At 35.9% G+C, this 14,213-nt stretch overlaps 1 long non-coding RNA gene across 1 annotated transcript; it reads left to right on the top strand.

Annotated features, from left to right (window-relative positions):
- Nucleotides 1-1,153: 1,153 nt before the first annotated feature.
- Nucleotides 1,154-5,253, top strand: LOC127450440 (uncharacterized). Its single transcript, XR_007898992.1, has 3 exons — nt 1,154-3,329; nt 4,794-4,864; nt 4,975-5,253. It is a non-coding gene; the product is annotated as an uncharacterized LOC127450440 (long non-coding RNA).
- Nucleotides 5,254-14,213: the final 8,960 nt, after the last annotated feature.

Genomic DNA, 14,213 nt, shown 5'->3' with positions numbered 1-14,213 from the left:
TTAGTATGGGACATATCACTTTTTTGTTATATTTTTGTGATAACCGTTAGTTAAGTTACAGCTATGAACCATGATTTGATACTTGCTATTGCTAAACTGAAGCTGGGATTCTATCATAATGTTTAGCTTTTTTAAGCCCTTTTCTAAAAATCCCACTAAATAAAATATGAATCATTGCACGTTTTCATCTACTACATCATGCGCATTATCTTGACGGAGCCCGCCTTGACATGATGGAGCAGCTGAATGACCTTCTTGCTTCGGGGAGAGTTTTATTTGCAGGATTGGATCCATTGTACCCTGTTTTATTAATGGCAGATGCCATGGTATATGGTATTTACACCCCAGTGCAATTAGTGTCAGATATTATTTGCACCCCAACCCTGGTGCAAATAATGGTAGATGGGTCACTGACAAATAAGGTTGTCCAGGGTGATACAAAATATAAATATTTAAAAATGTGGTTTAAAACAGATGTGTCAAGTTTGTAGACTTGTAATCTTTGAGTTCATGTTGTTTTTACAAATTGTCTGAAAAACATTTATAGCATTTTGTACAATATATATATATATATATTTAAAAATGTCATATGGTGCAACCATCAAGTAAAAAGTATTAAATAGTTTCCTTGCTCCTTGAAAACAACTTCATCATTAATTTCAAAAAAGTTTTCAAACATATGTTTCACGGTGAATTCTTTGTATTTTTATTTTTGTATTTTTGTATTTTTTTTTATAAATATCATGAATTTTTAAGTCAAGAATATCAAGACGTTTTGACCTGAGCAAAATGTGCCTTTCATTAAAATGTCAAAATATTGATATTTAATGATATGACAAAGTTATGATTTGTTTTTAAAACTTCACAAACAGTCATGTGCGTCTAAAGAGATCTTCTCGTTTCTTGTGATTTTTGTCTCGTGTCAACAAAATTACTACCTCCATGTTGATCTCACCACATGACTTTGATTTGGTGGAAAAAAAAGTTTTTCAAATATTCATCATATTTTAAAATAACATTGTTTCACTACATTTAAAACTGATAATAATAATAACAGATTATTCAGCACAACTCATGCCAACATTTATTTTTTCATGAATTTTAGCTTTTAATTAGACTTTTTTTTTTTTACTGTCTCTGGACAGTTGCATCACATGACATTTTTTACTTTAAGCCCCAGAAAAAATATAAAAATGACTTTGAACTAAGTAATTGAAAACATATTCATCATAGAAGAGGTGTATTCAAGTAATTGTTTGTGTGAATTTCATTTGTAATGTAGTTTTTAATCATTTATTAGACACGGACAAAAAAATGAGCGTCACGTCACTGACCCAGACACTAATTGCTCCCTGGTGCAAATAGTGTCAGATACCATTTGCACCCATATTTATATTTTAACATACAGTATGGGCATCACGACAGTGTGTTAATTGTGTAATTTAGAGTCCCACAGACACACTACATTAACCCCTAACCTTAACCTTACCTTAGAAAAAATAACCTTGGTTTTACTACAGTAACCATGGTTTCACCATGGTATTTTGTAGTTAAATTATAGTAACCTCAAATTACTGTAGGGACACCATAGTTAATTGCATTAAAACTATGGTTTCTGCCAAAAAAAAAAAAAACAAAACAAAAAAAACATGGCTACTACAATATTACTACAGTAATACAGTTGTGCAATCTACACACAAGCGATGCCGAGCTGCGGGAATGACAGACCCCGCTTCCAGATCAAACCCTTCTCTGCACTCCCCGACATTCACTGTGACCAAATCACTGTGATGAAATCAACATTTATATTCATTTTTTTTTTCTATTATTTTAAATAGTATTAAAGGAAATATTAAGAGTGGAAATCAGATGGGAAAAAGAGTGGGACAAAAGGTGGAATCGAACCATGGTCGCTAGGACAACAGCACACATTCACACCATCTTTACACCCCACGCTACTGCAGCGACACCTGTTGTCTAGTTTGTCATATATTTCTGTGATTTTACCAGACTATTGGGGTGAAAATAGCTGCACTGTGTGGCAGATGCTACTTACCCAATAGACTTGTGCAAATAGACACTCGTTTATTAAATGCTACCAGGAGACACTGCAGAATAAGTGTAATATCTGATATAATGAGGGCTGAAATGGCTGCGATGCCCATACACTGCCAGCCTCCGCATACCTGGGAGCGCCCGCACTCAAAACTGTTTTGGCGGATTGTGAGGACCCACTTTAACAACCAGCTGTGGGTTAAACATTTCCAAATGTCAAGGGCTATGTTTAAAGAGTTGTGTGCCAATGTCGGATATTTTGTTGAGCCAGATACATCAAGCTATAGCACACTCATAACACATGCACGAATGTCAAAACACATCACTGAATAAATCATTTCCATCACCTTACTGTGCATTTTAACTGATGTGAAACTCTAGAATATCCACCTTTGCCTAGCGCATTTAATTTTAAGTGAATTTTGAGAGTTTATTCGCATATCAAGCATTAACATTCAGGATTTCTTATGTGCAATTTCAAAACCCAGCTAGCGGCAAGTAATATTAAGTGTTATTCTCACTCTAGAGAGCATTGTATTGGACAAGAATTATAAACGCCATCGACCTATTCTATTTTAAATGCGTAATCTGCTAAATTATTATTTTGTCAGCTTGTAGGAGTACACTGGCTTACAGACAACCTCAAAGATATTAACTAAAAGCCACACAGCACAATGGTGTCAGCAGCGGCGTTTCATAGCTGCAGTCGTGGATGATTTCAAGACGGTGGAAGAGTTTGGTTGACCATTCCACCCAAATCAATGCAAAGTTTAAATATAGACAGAGTGAAATGAGAGGATGGCCAGATTCTGTGTTTTCTCACTATTATTTGTGTTGACCAACATCAGGTCCACCCTGTCGAGGAATGCGGCCCGTGGCTGGAGGGCGACATGTGTCTCACTCGAGCATGAGATGAAGACCAGACCAGTGACAAACATAACAGGAAAAACACACTTTTTTGTGGTATCTTGATGTGATTTTGCCGTTCTCAGTCAATGGATCTGTGACAGGGCTGGTGGAGAGCGTGGCAGAGGGAACGCAATTGAAAAATTGCCGTGGAGATGAGAGTATGCTGGGTATCACCTCAACCGGCGTTTCCTGTCCGGAAAAATCCATTCATCATTTTCATGTCTATGTGTCACAGCTTACTTCGGCAATGAGGGAGACTTTGGTAATGATGACATGAAGGATTGATGAGGTGCGGGCCTGGGGGCATATCGATGGTCAAACCAGATGTGGACAGTGAAACTGGAGGGGGAAGGACAACACTGAAGGTTATTATGATATCTTCTCCATATTTGCTTCAAATATCTTTATGGTCACCATAAAGGTCTGTCTACAGCAGGGTTGGGCAGAATTCAGAATTGAAAGTGTGTCATTTCTGCACCACTTGTATCACCAAATGGAATAGCAATAAATAAATACTCCCAGTATGCCTCATTTCCTACTATACTGTGTAGCAAGGGCGTAGCAGCCGTGGGGGACACATCCCCCCACACTCTTTAAAAAGGTGATTTGGTCCCCCACATTATTTCAAGCTAAACCCATGCCGAGTCCAAATGGTGGATTTGTATACAGTATTCTTTGCGTTTTGTTACTTTGGGCTGAACAACCCTTATGTAATAGGCCATCAGTCTGACAGTCTAATCAACGCGGCTCCATTCATTTCTACAAATATGCTTTTAACAATATTAATTTATCCATGTTTTTTTTTTATCTGCATTGATGTTGATCTGAATGAATAATCTAGAGATGAGGAACACACAAATGAGAGTTATTTATCGGCATATCGTTCTTGATTGGCAGCATTACGTGAAATGCACTATAGAAAAAAACACAATCCTTATTTTAAGCACACATTGTACATGGAGATTGCGTCAGTGCTCGAGTCTTCATACATTTTTATTTTTACATTGTTTGTGAGGTAATTTTTTTTTTTTTTTTTTTTTGCCAATTTAAGCAGATTACTAGATCTGTGTTAAATGCATAAAGCTATTTTTAATATCAGCTCCTGTTTTTTACCTCTGTGTTGGTGTGCAGTCGACAAACTGTAGGAAAAAAGATAGATCCGTTGTGTTCTTAGAACACTTGGGCATTTTACTGAAGTCAATAGATATGTAGACACACTTTTTATACATGAAAACATTCAGACGATATTGAAACTCATACTGTAATTATTATAAGACTATTATTGTTGTCTTTTGATAAAAGTCATGCTCAGCAGCTCACAAACTGTAGGGAAATGATAGATTTGCTTTGTTCTTATAATGCTTAAAACCTCTACTAAAGTCTCTTTGTAGGTCTGTAGACATAAAAAGTTTAAAGGATTCAAATGTTCTTTTGATCGTTGATTCAGTGACTAACTCATTTCACACGAGACACTCATTTGTCACCACACTCTTAGAAGAAAAGGTTTCATGTGGAACCTCAAAGGCTTCTATTGCTCACTTCATATTAGGAACCCTTTTAAAGGGTTCTATCAAAAGAACCCTAAAGTGTTATTTGAACCAGGTGAAAATGTTCTATATAGAATTTTTGTTTGGGGTTCCCAACATGGAATCATAACATTTGGTTTTTGTTTAGTTTTTATATTTAGTTTTGTTACCAGAATAACGTTTATGGATTTGTGAATTAAATAGTTCATATAGATACTACTATATCTTTTCCCATTATTTCTCATTATTTTGCATTGCATCAAGGTTTTTATGATACTAAAAATTGTTAATTTCTGTTTGCAGTGTCTATGGAGTGCAGCATTACTGGTTTGACCATCTTCATACAGAGAAAACACAACACTCCTCCTCTTAATGTATGTTTTAAGATGCAGTTTAGAGAGATACATATTTCTTTCTGTTTTATTATTATTATTATTACTATGCTTACTGACAGCACATCTGTTACATTTTCTCTTACTTTCAGGGATCAGCACATCCATCCTTAACCATGCTTCCGGGTTCTTTCGAGCTGCAGATTTCAATGATGGAAACAGGCAGCGCTGCAGTTTTGATAATCTTTTAAGCTTTATAGAATGTAATAATGTCTTTTAATGTTAATAAAAGTTATTATAAATGGTTTATCTATGGTTAACAGTGAAGAAATTCTGTGGGATCTTTTCTGAAATATCAGCAAAACAAGTTTAAACTTGGTTCCTGTATGATTATGTCAGATATGAAACAGGTTGATGATTACTCATCCTCACATGTTTAACACACTTCTAAAGCCTTAGAAATGTGATATATAAAAATAAAAACTACCACTAGACATGCCATATGTTTCTTTTACTGCTTAAATTATTAACCCACATACAATAAATAATAATATTCTTACTTCAGTATGATCATATTCCATATCAAAACTTAATAACAGCCGTTTTGATTGAACAATATTATTTACTGCATTCAAAATAAATGCAAAGACATCATTTTAGCAGAATGACATTTTTATTCACTTGTCATTTCACAAACAGTAGTCCATGTTCTGCGGTGGTGGAGACGGGATCTGTTCCTCCTGTTATATTGTATATGGTGGTCTTGATCAGATAAGATCGTTGTTAGATCATATTTGACCTCATATCTGTGACAATGACAGCACTTTGGAAATTAAAAAAAGCAGTTTGCAATCAGATTTTACCTAATTTCTTCATAAAAAAGTTAATATGCAACAGCTGCTGCTTAAATATTGATCTGTTTCTCACCCACACCTATCATGTCACTTCTGAAGATATGGATTTAACCACCAGAGTCATCTGGAGTACATTTATGTTGCCCTTGTGTAGATTGTGGAGCTTCAAAATTTTGGCACCCATTCACTTGCATTGTATGGACCTACAGAGCTGAAATATTCTTCTATAAATCTTCGTTTTGTGTTCAGCAGATTTAAGAAAGTCATACACATGACATTTATGAGTAAATGAAGGGAGAATCTTCAGTTTTGGGTGAACTATTCCTTTAATGTAAGTGCTTTTATAAAATTGTTAGCTTCACATTTCTGCCTTTAAACCCTCAAAAAATTGGCCCCCATTCACTTCCATTGTAATTGTCTCACTGTAACCCAGATTTGTGCTTCTTTTAAAGAAAAGGAGGGACGAGTCAAAATTTCTTTCAGTGGTTATCAACATTATGCTACAAATGCTGCTGACCGAGCTTAGCATGAGAATGATAAAACACAAATAAAGTATCAATTATACACCTAATGCACATCCTTTACTCTTTATTTTGTTGCAGAAACATCAAAAAAGTTATTGTGCTAGTCAGTAAGAACAATACAAATAAATATAGGAAAGTCTTTTGAGGCCATATGACTTTGTGTAAGAAGCAGGCCAAAATTAAAGTAGTTGTTCAACTAGTTATTATCTCTACTGTAGCTCTGAAATCTCATTTGCAGTTGCGAGAATAAACAGCGAAAATGACATCAAACCTGCCATAAAGCACCTAAAGGCGCCCTTTTTGAATTGAACGCATGTTTAAATGACATGAACGAAAGCTTAATGACCCAATTTCCGAATATTAAGAAAATAATAACAGAGTTTTCTTTTTAAGGTGAAATCTTTTGGTCTGTTTATGCTCAATTTGAACGTGGAAAGCAACACACACATGTGCCAGGACTGTGACATTGTTGGCATCTGATTCATGCCACACTAGATTTATTTCCCCGCCTTCATCAAGATATATGGCACTCCATTTTCTGAACATCTGGATCCGGCCACAGCTGTCACACCGCACACCTGCTCAGATTTACTGAGATGTATGTTGTGTGCAACAGTATAGCTCACACTGTATCTTTAATTTCTTGAGGGCTCTACTGCAGGACAATGTCTTTAGTACACACTTTTTGAATTTCCCATAAATCCTGCTTGTGCAACAATCAAAGATATGTAGATTATGGAAGAAATTTGAAAAGAACATTTACTGTGCTTGCAATGCTGCAATATATCGAAACTCCTCAAACATTCTGGTTAGGGGTGTTTTTAAATCCATAAATCTAAGTAGTAAACTAGCAACTCAGCCTGAACCGCGCAGCATAGACTAAAGGCCGAAACATACGCAAGTATGTGAATGCAGAAGCATCTTGCTACGCAAGCTTATTTCATGCATCGTTGCATTCTAAAATGTGTCAGAGCACCCAAGTACACGTTGCATACTCAGCGTTGCCACAATGGGCACTATAGCAAGATTAGTGTGAACTGTCAGCTGCAACGGTGAGTTTTCTCTTTCAAGTCAACTACTGTCATGGCAGGGCAGCAGTTCGTAAAGAATATTGCTGAGCAAGTAAGTTGAAATCATAATATTTATAGCAATTTACCAGAATAATAACAAATCCAGTTTAATAGCACCTAGACGTTTGAAGTTAACTCTATCGGCCCCTTGAGGACTGAGGTTTATTACCGCCATGGTAACACAAGAACACACATTAAAGGAATAGTTCACCCAAAAATGAAAATGCTCTCATCATTTAATCATTCTCATGCCTTCCCAGATGTGTATGACTTTATTTCATCTGCAGAACACAAATGAAGATTTTTAGAAGAATATTTCAGCTCTGTAGATCCATACAATACAATTGAATGGTGGCCAGAAATTTGTAGCTCCAGAAATCACATAAAGGAAACATAAAAGTAATCCATATGACTCCAGTGGTTAAATCCAGACCTTCAGAAGAGATATAACAGGTGTGGGTGAGAAACAGTTCAAAATCCAAGTCCTTTATTTACTTTAAATCTCCACTTTCACTTTTATATCTGAAAGTCACATGTGGTTCCTGTTTAGTTTCACTTTCACCTCTGAAAGTGAAAGTGAAAGTGAAGATTTAGAGTAAAAAAATTACTTAAATATTGTTCTGTTTCTCACCCGCACCTATCATATCACTTCTGAAGATATGGGTTACTTTTATGTTTCCTTTATGTGATTTTTAGAGCTACAAAGTTCTGGTCACCATTCAATTGCATTGTATGGACCTACAGAGCTGAGATATTTTTCTTTGTGTTCTGCAGAAGAAAGAAAGTCATACACATATGGGATGGCATGAGAGTGAGTAAATGATGTCAGAATTTTCATTTTTGTAAGAACTATCCCTTTAAGTATGTTCAGCCGGACTGCATGTTGGCAGTTGTCAAGCGTTCGCATCTGCATTCACGTACTTGCGTAAAGTATGTCACGGCCCCAAATATAAACATTCAGTTCAGATGTGCTATCTATTTTTGGTTTATGTTAACTTTATACTTTTTAAGAAATGCAAGATTTAAGTTTTAAAATCTCTTATGGACAGAACATTCAACAAATGTAACTGTCAGTGATGATGACAAAGCAGCTCTCCAACATTTAATTTAGACAGAACTAAAGTCTGAAATCTATACTTAGGCTAACAAAAATATTAAAAATATTCCTTTGGTGCCTTCCAAACACTGCTATTTCCTTTTAAAAATGCAAATTTAATAACTTTTATTACAATTAAGAGAGAATTATAGTCAGTTAAGACTTAAACATTTAGGCTAATTGCTGTAGTGTCCTTTGAATTGAATTTGAGCTATGACCGTTCCAATTGAAAAGAGTTTTATTTTAATTTTTTACTTTGGCTTTTTCTTTAATTTACAGTTTAATTTGATTTATTTCACCATTATATTTCTCCGTATTGTCCATTTCAAAAATGTAAGTGTTATACTATATGCTTTAGCAATATTGTAAATGCTGGCAATCATGCCAATGAAGTTTTGTTGACTCTGACTCAGTGCAGGTCTCCCTCTAGTGGTTGAAAAGGAAACTACCACAGTCATGATCTCCAGTGTCAAAGGTAATGTGCTTCAAACGAACGCTAATGCCTAAACAGCACTTCTGTGCTAAATAATGACCAATAAGAAACACAGACTTAAATCTTTTCTGAAATGATTGAGGGATCTCTCTCCTCAGTTCTGAGGCTCTGGGCACTTCAATGTGTGCTTGTCTTTCTCAGTAGCTGATCAGAAGCAGGTGTGAGGTTTCAGCATGTGCTTTTCTTTTGGGCCGCTCAATTAAAACCAAACGCACAGCCTGTCAGCTGAGGAAAGAGCTGAGCTTTGTCAAAGCAGATTCCCGCTCCGAGAGGAAAGATAAACACACGTGCCATGAAACCACAGCGCTTGTGAAGGCTTGAGGATTTATAGTAGATGCTTTGAGAGGAAAACTTAAAATAGGAAATATCTGCTCACAATGAGCTACAGGTTTTTTTAAATCGAGTGCAAGGGCTCTAGAAAAATTACACGTTGTTCAAATGCACAATGAATGTACAGATTACACTTTACCTGAAAACAGGACACTTTGGTGTCCCATTAATTTGTCTTAAGCATTAAAGGCTCAAATCCCATGTTTTGGGTTAAGAGAACTATTGTTAACACTTTTTATAAATGTTTCCTTTATAAAGGTTTTATAAAGGTGTTTGTTAATAACTAATAAGTAATTTACAAATGCATTAGAAACCATTGATATGTGGTTATAACAACATGAATAAAATGGGTGACTTTTATGCAATACTTGCCCGGTAGTGGGCACTTTAACTTGCATGTTATAAATGCTTAATAAATACACTTATTTACAATTATATTAATCAAAAGCATAAAATACCCTAATTCATGATTTGTCACAATGCAGCAAAAACAGACTATTAAGGAGAGATTATGTTGCTTTGTGTTTATATTCATGACTGTAATGTCTTGACTCACTTGTATTGTCACTTGATCGTCATGATGATGTCAAAAGAACGGTGCTACTCCGAGTGGTGTCCCAACTTAACCATACTCATTCACAACACATATAATATAATAAATCCCTATGAGCATTAAACCATATCAAACTTTATCAACATAAGTTTCTAATTAATGCTTTATAAGTGTCCACTTTGCATTAAGGTACAATTTTATTGGTTACTAAATGTTGAATAAGTGTTAATAAGCATTTTTAACATGTGAAGTAAAATGGATCGTTATTTGAAAGTATTGCATAAAAGTTGTACTTTTTATTCATGTTGTTATAATCGCATATCAATGCATTCATAATGCATTTCTTAATGACTGACAAGTCATTAATGAACCCCTTTATGTTGACAAGGTGAACCCTAATGTAAAGTGTTACCTATCTATTAGATATGTTCGCCTGTATCTAATAATTAAAACCCGATAATCGTCAGTCTGTTCCACTGTAATTCAGCTCATTAGTAAATAACTATTTATTTAATATTTATTCAAAAACATTTTGCGTGGTGTTATACAGCATTATATGCCTTATTTAAAAAGTAGTATTCTTTAAAAGAGTGTCACACCCAAGAATTTCTTTCCACAAATCGTTGTGTTGACTGCATTTGTCAGGCTCAACCATTTAACCCTGTTACCAAAGTTATAAGAAAAAAAACATTAAACATATATTTCCTTCTGTTTATAGGAAATATAAGTTCATAAGACAATTAGTCCTAATCCAGCTAGCCCAATATGAGTGGTCAGCATGTTTACAGCACAGCCATACACTACCAAAAAACGAAAATGGAAGAAACTAATAAATTAATCTCTGCTTTTGACATCTCAGTAATATGCACACAACAGTTAAACACATTGGATAAGCTAGTAAGAGAACGGCTGTAAAGGTGTTTACATGCAGTGCATAACGGGCGATCGTTTTATGCATAAACTGTTTATTACTTTATCCTGATAAAGTAGCACCATTTAAGACATTTACATGACCACAAACACAGTGTTGGGGAGTAGCTAACTACAAGTAGCAATGCTACTAACTTACCTACATTTTTTAGTAGCTCGACAGTAGCTCAGCTGCTTTTAAAACAGTGTAGCTTTTCCAGTAGCAAACTACTTTTTCCAGCAAGTAGCGGTGTAGCACGACCAAACGCTACATCATGTTGGTCAGATTATAACTAGCCTTCTTTATTGCGTAGAAGCCAAACTTCTTAAAACGTCTGACGAGTTTATAGCGTATTCTGGCTGCTGCACAGAATCATGCAGTGTCTTTCATCTTCTTCTTTTGTAACAGCAGGTCACAAACTAAAATAGTGCATTACAGTCGTCTTGTAACGTTTGTAACGATGTTGCTGGCGCTGGCAATGACAAAGACTATGACGATGGAGTAAAGAACCCAAGTGCAAATTTATTCCAACATGTAATCCAAAAACCCTAACTACAAACATGAATGAAACATAAACATGAAATTGACTTAGACATAAACTTGGCTTGACATAAACTAGACTTGACATGAACTTGAAACAACCAAAGTTACATCAACAAACAATACCTGAAAATGGACCATGGAAAACATGAGGGTTAAACACATGACATGGGAGAACACATGACAAAGATAACCAATAAACACTAAGAACTCAAAACAAGATAAGACAATCAACCAATGAAAACAAGACACATGAACATGGAGGAAAACATGAAATCACATGACCAGGGGACCACATGACATGAAACAGGAACTAGATTTTCAAAATAAAAGACATGAAAAACATGAACCAACAAAATACACATGACATGTCTACTGGCAGCTTATTACAGCTCACTTGGATAAGAAGAGATTGTCTGATGGTGATGTAAAGTGAGCAACCACAGTTTGTATACTTTTACAAGACGCACAGGGTAAATCTAAAATTCATTAAAAAAAACGCCATTCTATTCTATGAAACAAAGAATGTTTCAGACACTTTGTTCTTAATAGATAACACAACAGCATCTTTACCTTTTCTATTTTAAATAAAATAATTCAAAAAGTTCTTATTGTCTTTTGAGGGATTTTGTTTCTGTTCTGAATATGTATATTTTGCTTCTCATCATCTGTGCGTTATTGGGAGCAGTGAGATTATTATTATTATAATATACACTGACGGCTAAAAGTTTGAAATAATTTACAGATTTTGATGTTTTGGAAGGAAATTGGTACTTTATTTCACTGAAATGGCATTCAACTGATCACAAAGTATAGTCAGGACATTACTGATGTAAAAAACAGCACCATCACTATTTGAAAAAAGTCATTTTTTATCAAATCTAGACAGGCCCCATTTCCAGCAGCCATCACTCCAACACCTTATCCTTGAGTAATCATGCTAAATTGATCATTTGGTACTAGAAAATCACTTGCCATTATATCAAACACAGTTGAAAGCTATTTGGATCATTAAATGAAGCTTAACATTGTCTTTGTGTTTGTTTTTGAGTTGCCACAGTATGCAATAGACTGGCATGTCTTAAGGTCAATATTAGGTCAAAAATGGCAAAAAAGAAACAGCTTTCTCTAGAAACTCATCAGTCAATCATTGTTTTGAGGAATGAAGAATATATAATGCTTAAAATTGCCAAAAAACTGAAGATTTCATATAAAGGTGTACACTACAGTCTTCAAAGATAAAGGACAACTGGCTCTAATAAGGAGAGAAAGAGATGTGGAAGACCAGAAGTACAACTAAACAAGAGGATAAGTACATCAGAGTCTCTAGTTTGAGAAATAGACGCCTCACATGTCCTCAGCTGACAGCTTCATTGAATTCTACCCGCTCAACACCAGTTTCATGTACAACAGTAAAGAGAAGACTCAGGGGTGCAGGGCTTATGGGAAGAATTGCAAAGAAAAAGCCACTTTTGAAACAGAAAAACAAAAAGAAAAGGTTAGAGTGGGCAAAGAAACACAGACATTGGACAACAGATAATTGGAAAAGAGTGTTATGGATCTGTTGGGCCTCATGTATTCAGATAGAAGACAAAGGCAGGCCCAACAGTCATAAAAAACATTCCTCAAGCCCCCTCCTTCTAAGTCGTAAATCTTACTGATAAAATCGCGCCAAAATCAAACAAAGGGAGTCCAAAACAGACTACAGATCCATGAAGCCTTGCCCACTAAAGGATCGAGCACTCAACTCCTATTGGATGAGGCACACAACAGAACGTCCCTCGAACATGACATCATCAGGACTTCAAATAATTCTGAAATGCTTCCAAAGTGGCTTCCGGCTACTTCGTTCACCGAATATGGACGTAGCTTTTTGCTGCTCTCCGGTGTAACCTTGTGGCATAAGGAAGTAATGTCCGACTTGAAACTGTAGCCATACAATCTCCATCTCGCTGGACGAGTTGAGATTACTCTGTGTTCAACCAAACACTCTAACGGATCCGAAGGAGACCGCCGAGCAATTCGCATCTTCATCCGTTGGCCTACAGAAGTGAAGAGATTAAAGATTTCTCTTCCATCTTCAATCAAGTCGACATTTCTGATTTTTCCACCAGCCCGCCGAGAATCAACAGCCGTACCGCCCTCTGAGAATCAACAGCCTTACCGGCCGCCGACAGCGCGAGGAAACGGCTCTAGTCATCACACGAGCCTCAAGAAACCGGGTCAAAGTTAAAGGACGGAGGAAAACACATTCTACCTGTGTCCTCATGCGATTCAAGTAAGAGGTTTATGTCTGGGCAGAGATAGAATATTATAGTGTGTTATTCTTGTGTTTCAAGGTTTTTGCTTGTACAGTTTACGGACCGCCATGTCCGCTCATTATTAATACTCAGGGTATTAATTATCACAAATTTGTTTTGCTGTATTGTAGTCCAACCAAATTGAACTGTTGTGCATTTTCGCCATCGCGGGTGAGACAGCAACTGAGTTCATCCATTAAAGAGTCAAATAACACAGGAATTTTACGAGCCCCGCTCGTAAAACCGCGTCTCTGAGTGATGAACACGGCTGCTTCATCTCCAGCTATTGCGAAATCAGCTTTCGGGCTGTCACTTAATCATCTCTCTCTCTCTCTCTCTCTCTCTCTCTCTCTCTCTCTCTCTCTCTCACTAACCACACTGACACACACACACACACACTGTCACACACACACCTTATGTGTTATAGGATTATTTTTTTTATTTCCATATCTAATCATATCACTGTTTAGTTTGTAGTTGTAAGTCGGAAGTTTATTGACTGCATTGTATTAATTATTAATTGATTTACTGCATAAATAAACTTTGTTTATATTACAAAGAGAAGTGTTTTGGTTTGTTTTGCATACGCCTGTGTCGTGCTGACGGGATGTCAGTGCTCGGATTCAAACCTTCATTCATTGTTTTTTTTTATTCGAAAATCGATATTCTTCGGATGTCGATTTTCCTAAGAATCTAATATTGAGACTGTTTTAATATTCGG

Source organism: Myxocyprinus asiaticus, chromosome 13, assembly GCF_019703515.2.
Source record: "Myxocyprinus asiaticus isolate MX2 ecotype Aquarium Trade chromosome 13, UBuf_Myxa_2, whole genome shotgun sequence".
Lineage (NCBI taxonomy): Eukaryota > Metazoa > Chordata > Actinopteri > Cypriniformes > Catostomidae > Myxocyprinus > Myxocyprinus asiaticus.
Note: the sequence above shows the minus strand (reverse complement) of the source record. Positions and strands in the feature narration are given on the sequence as shown.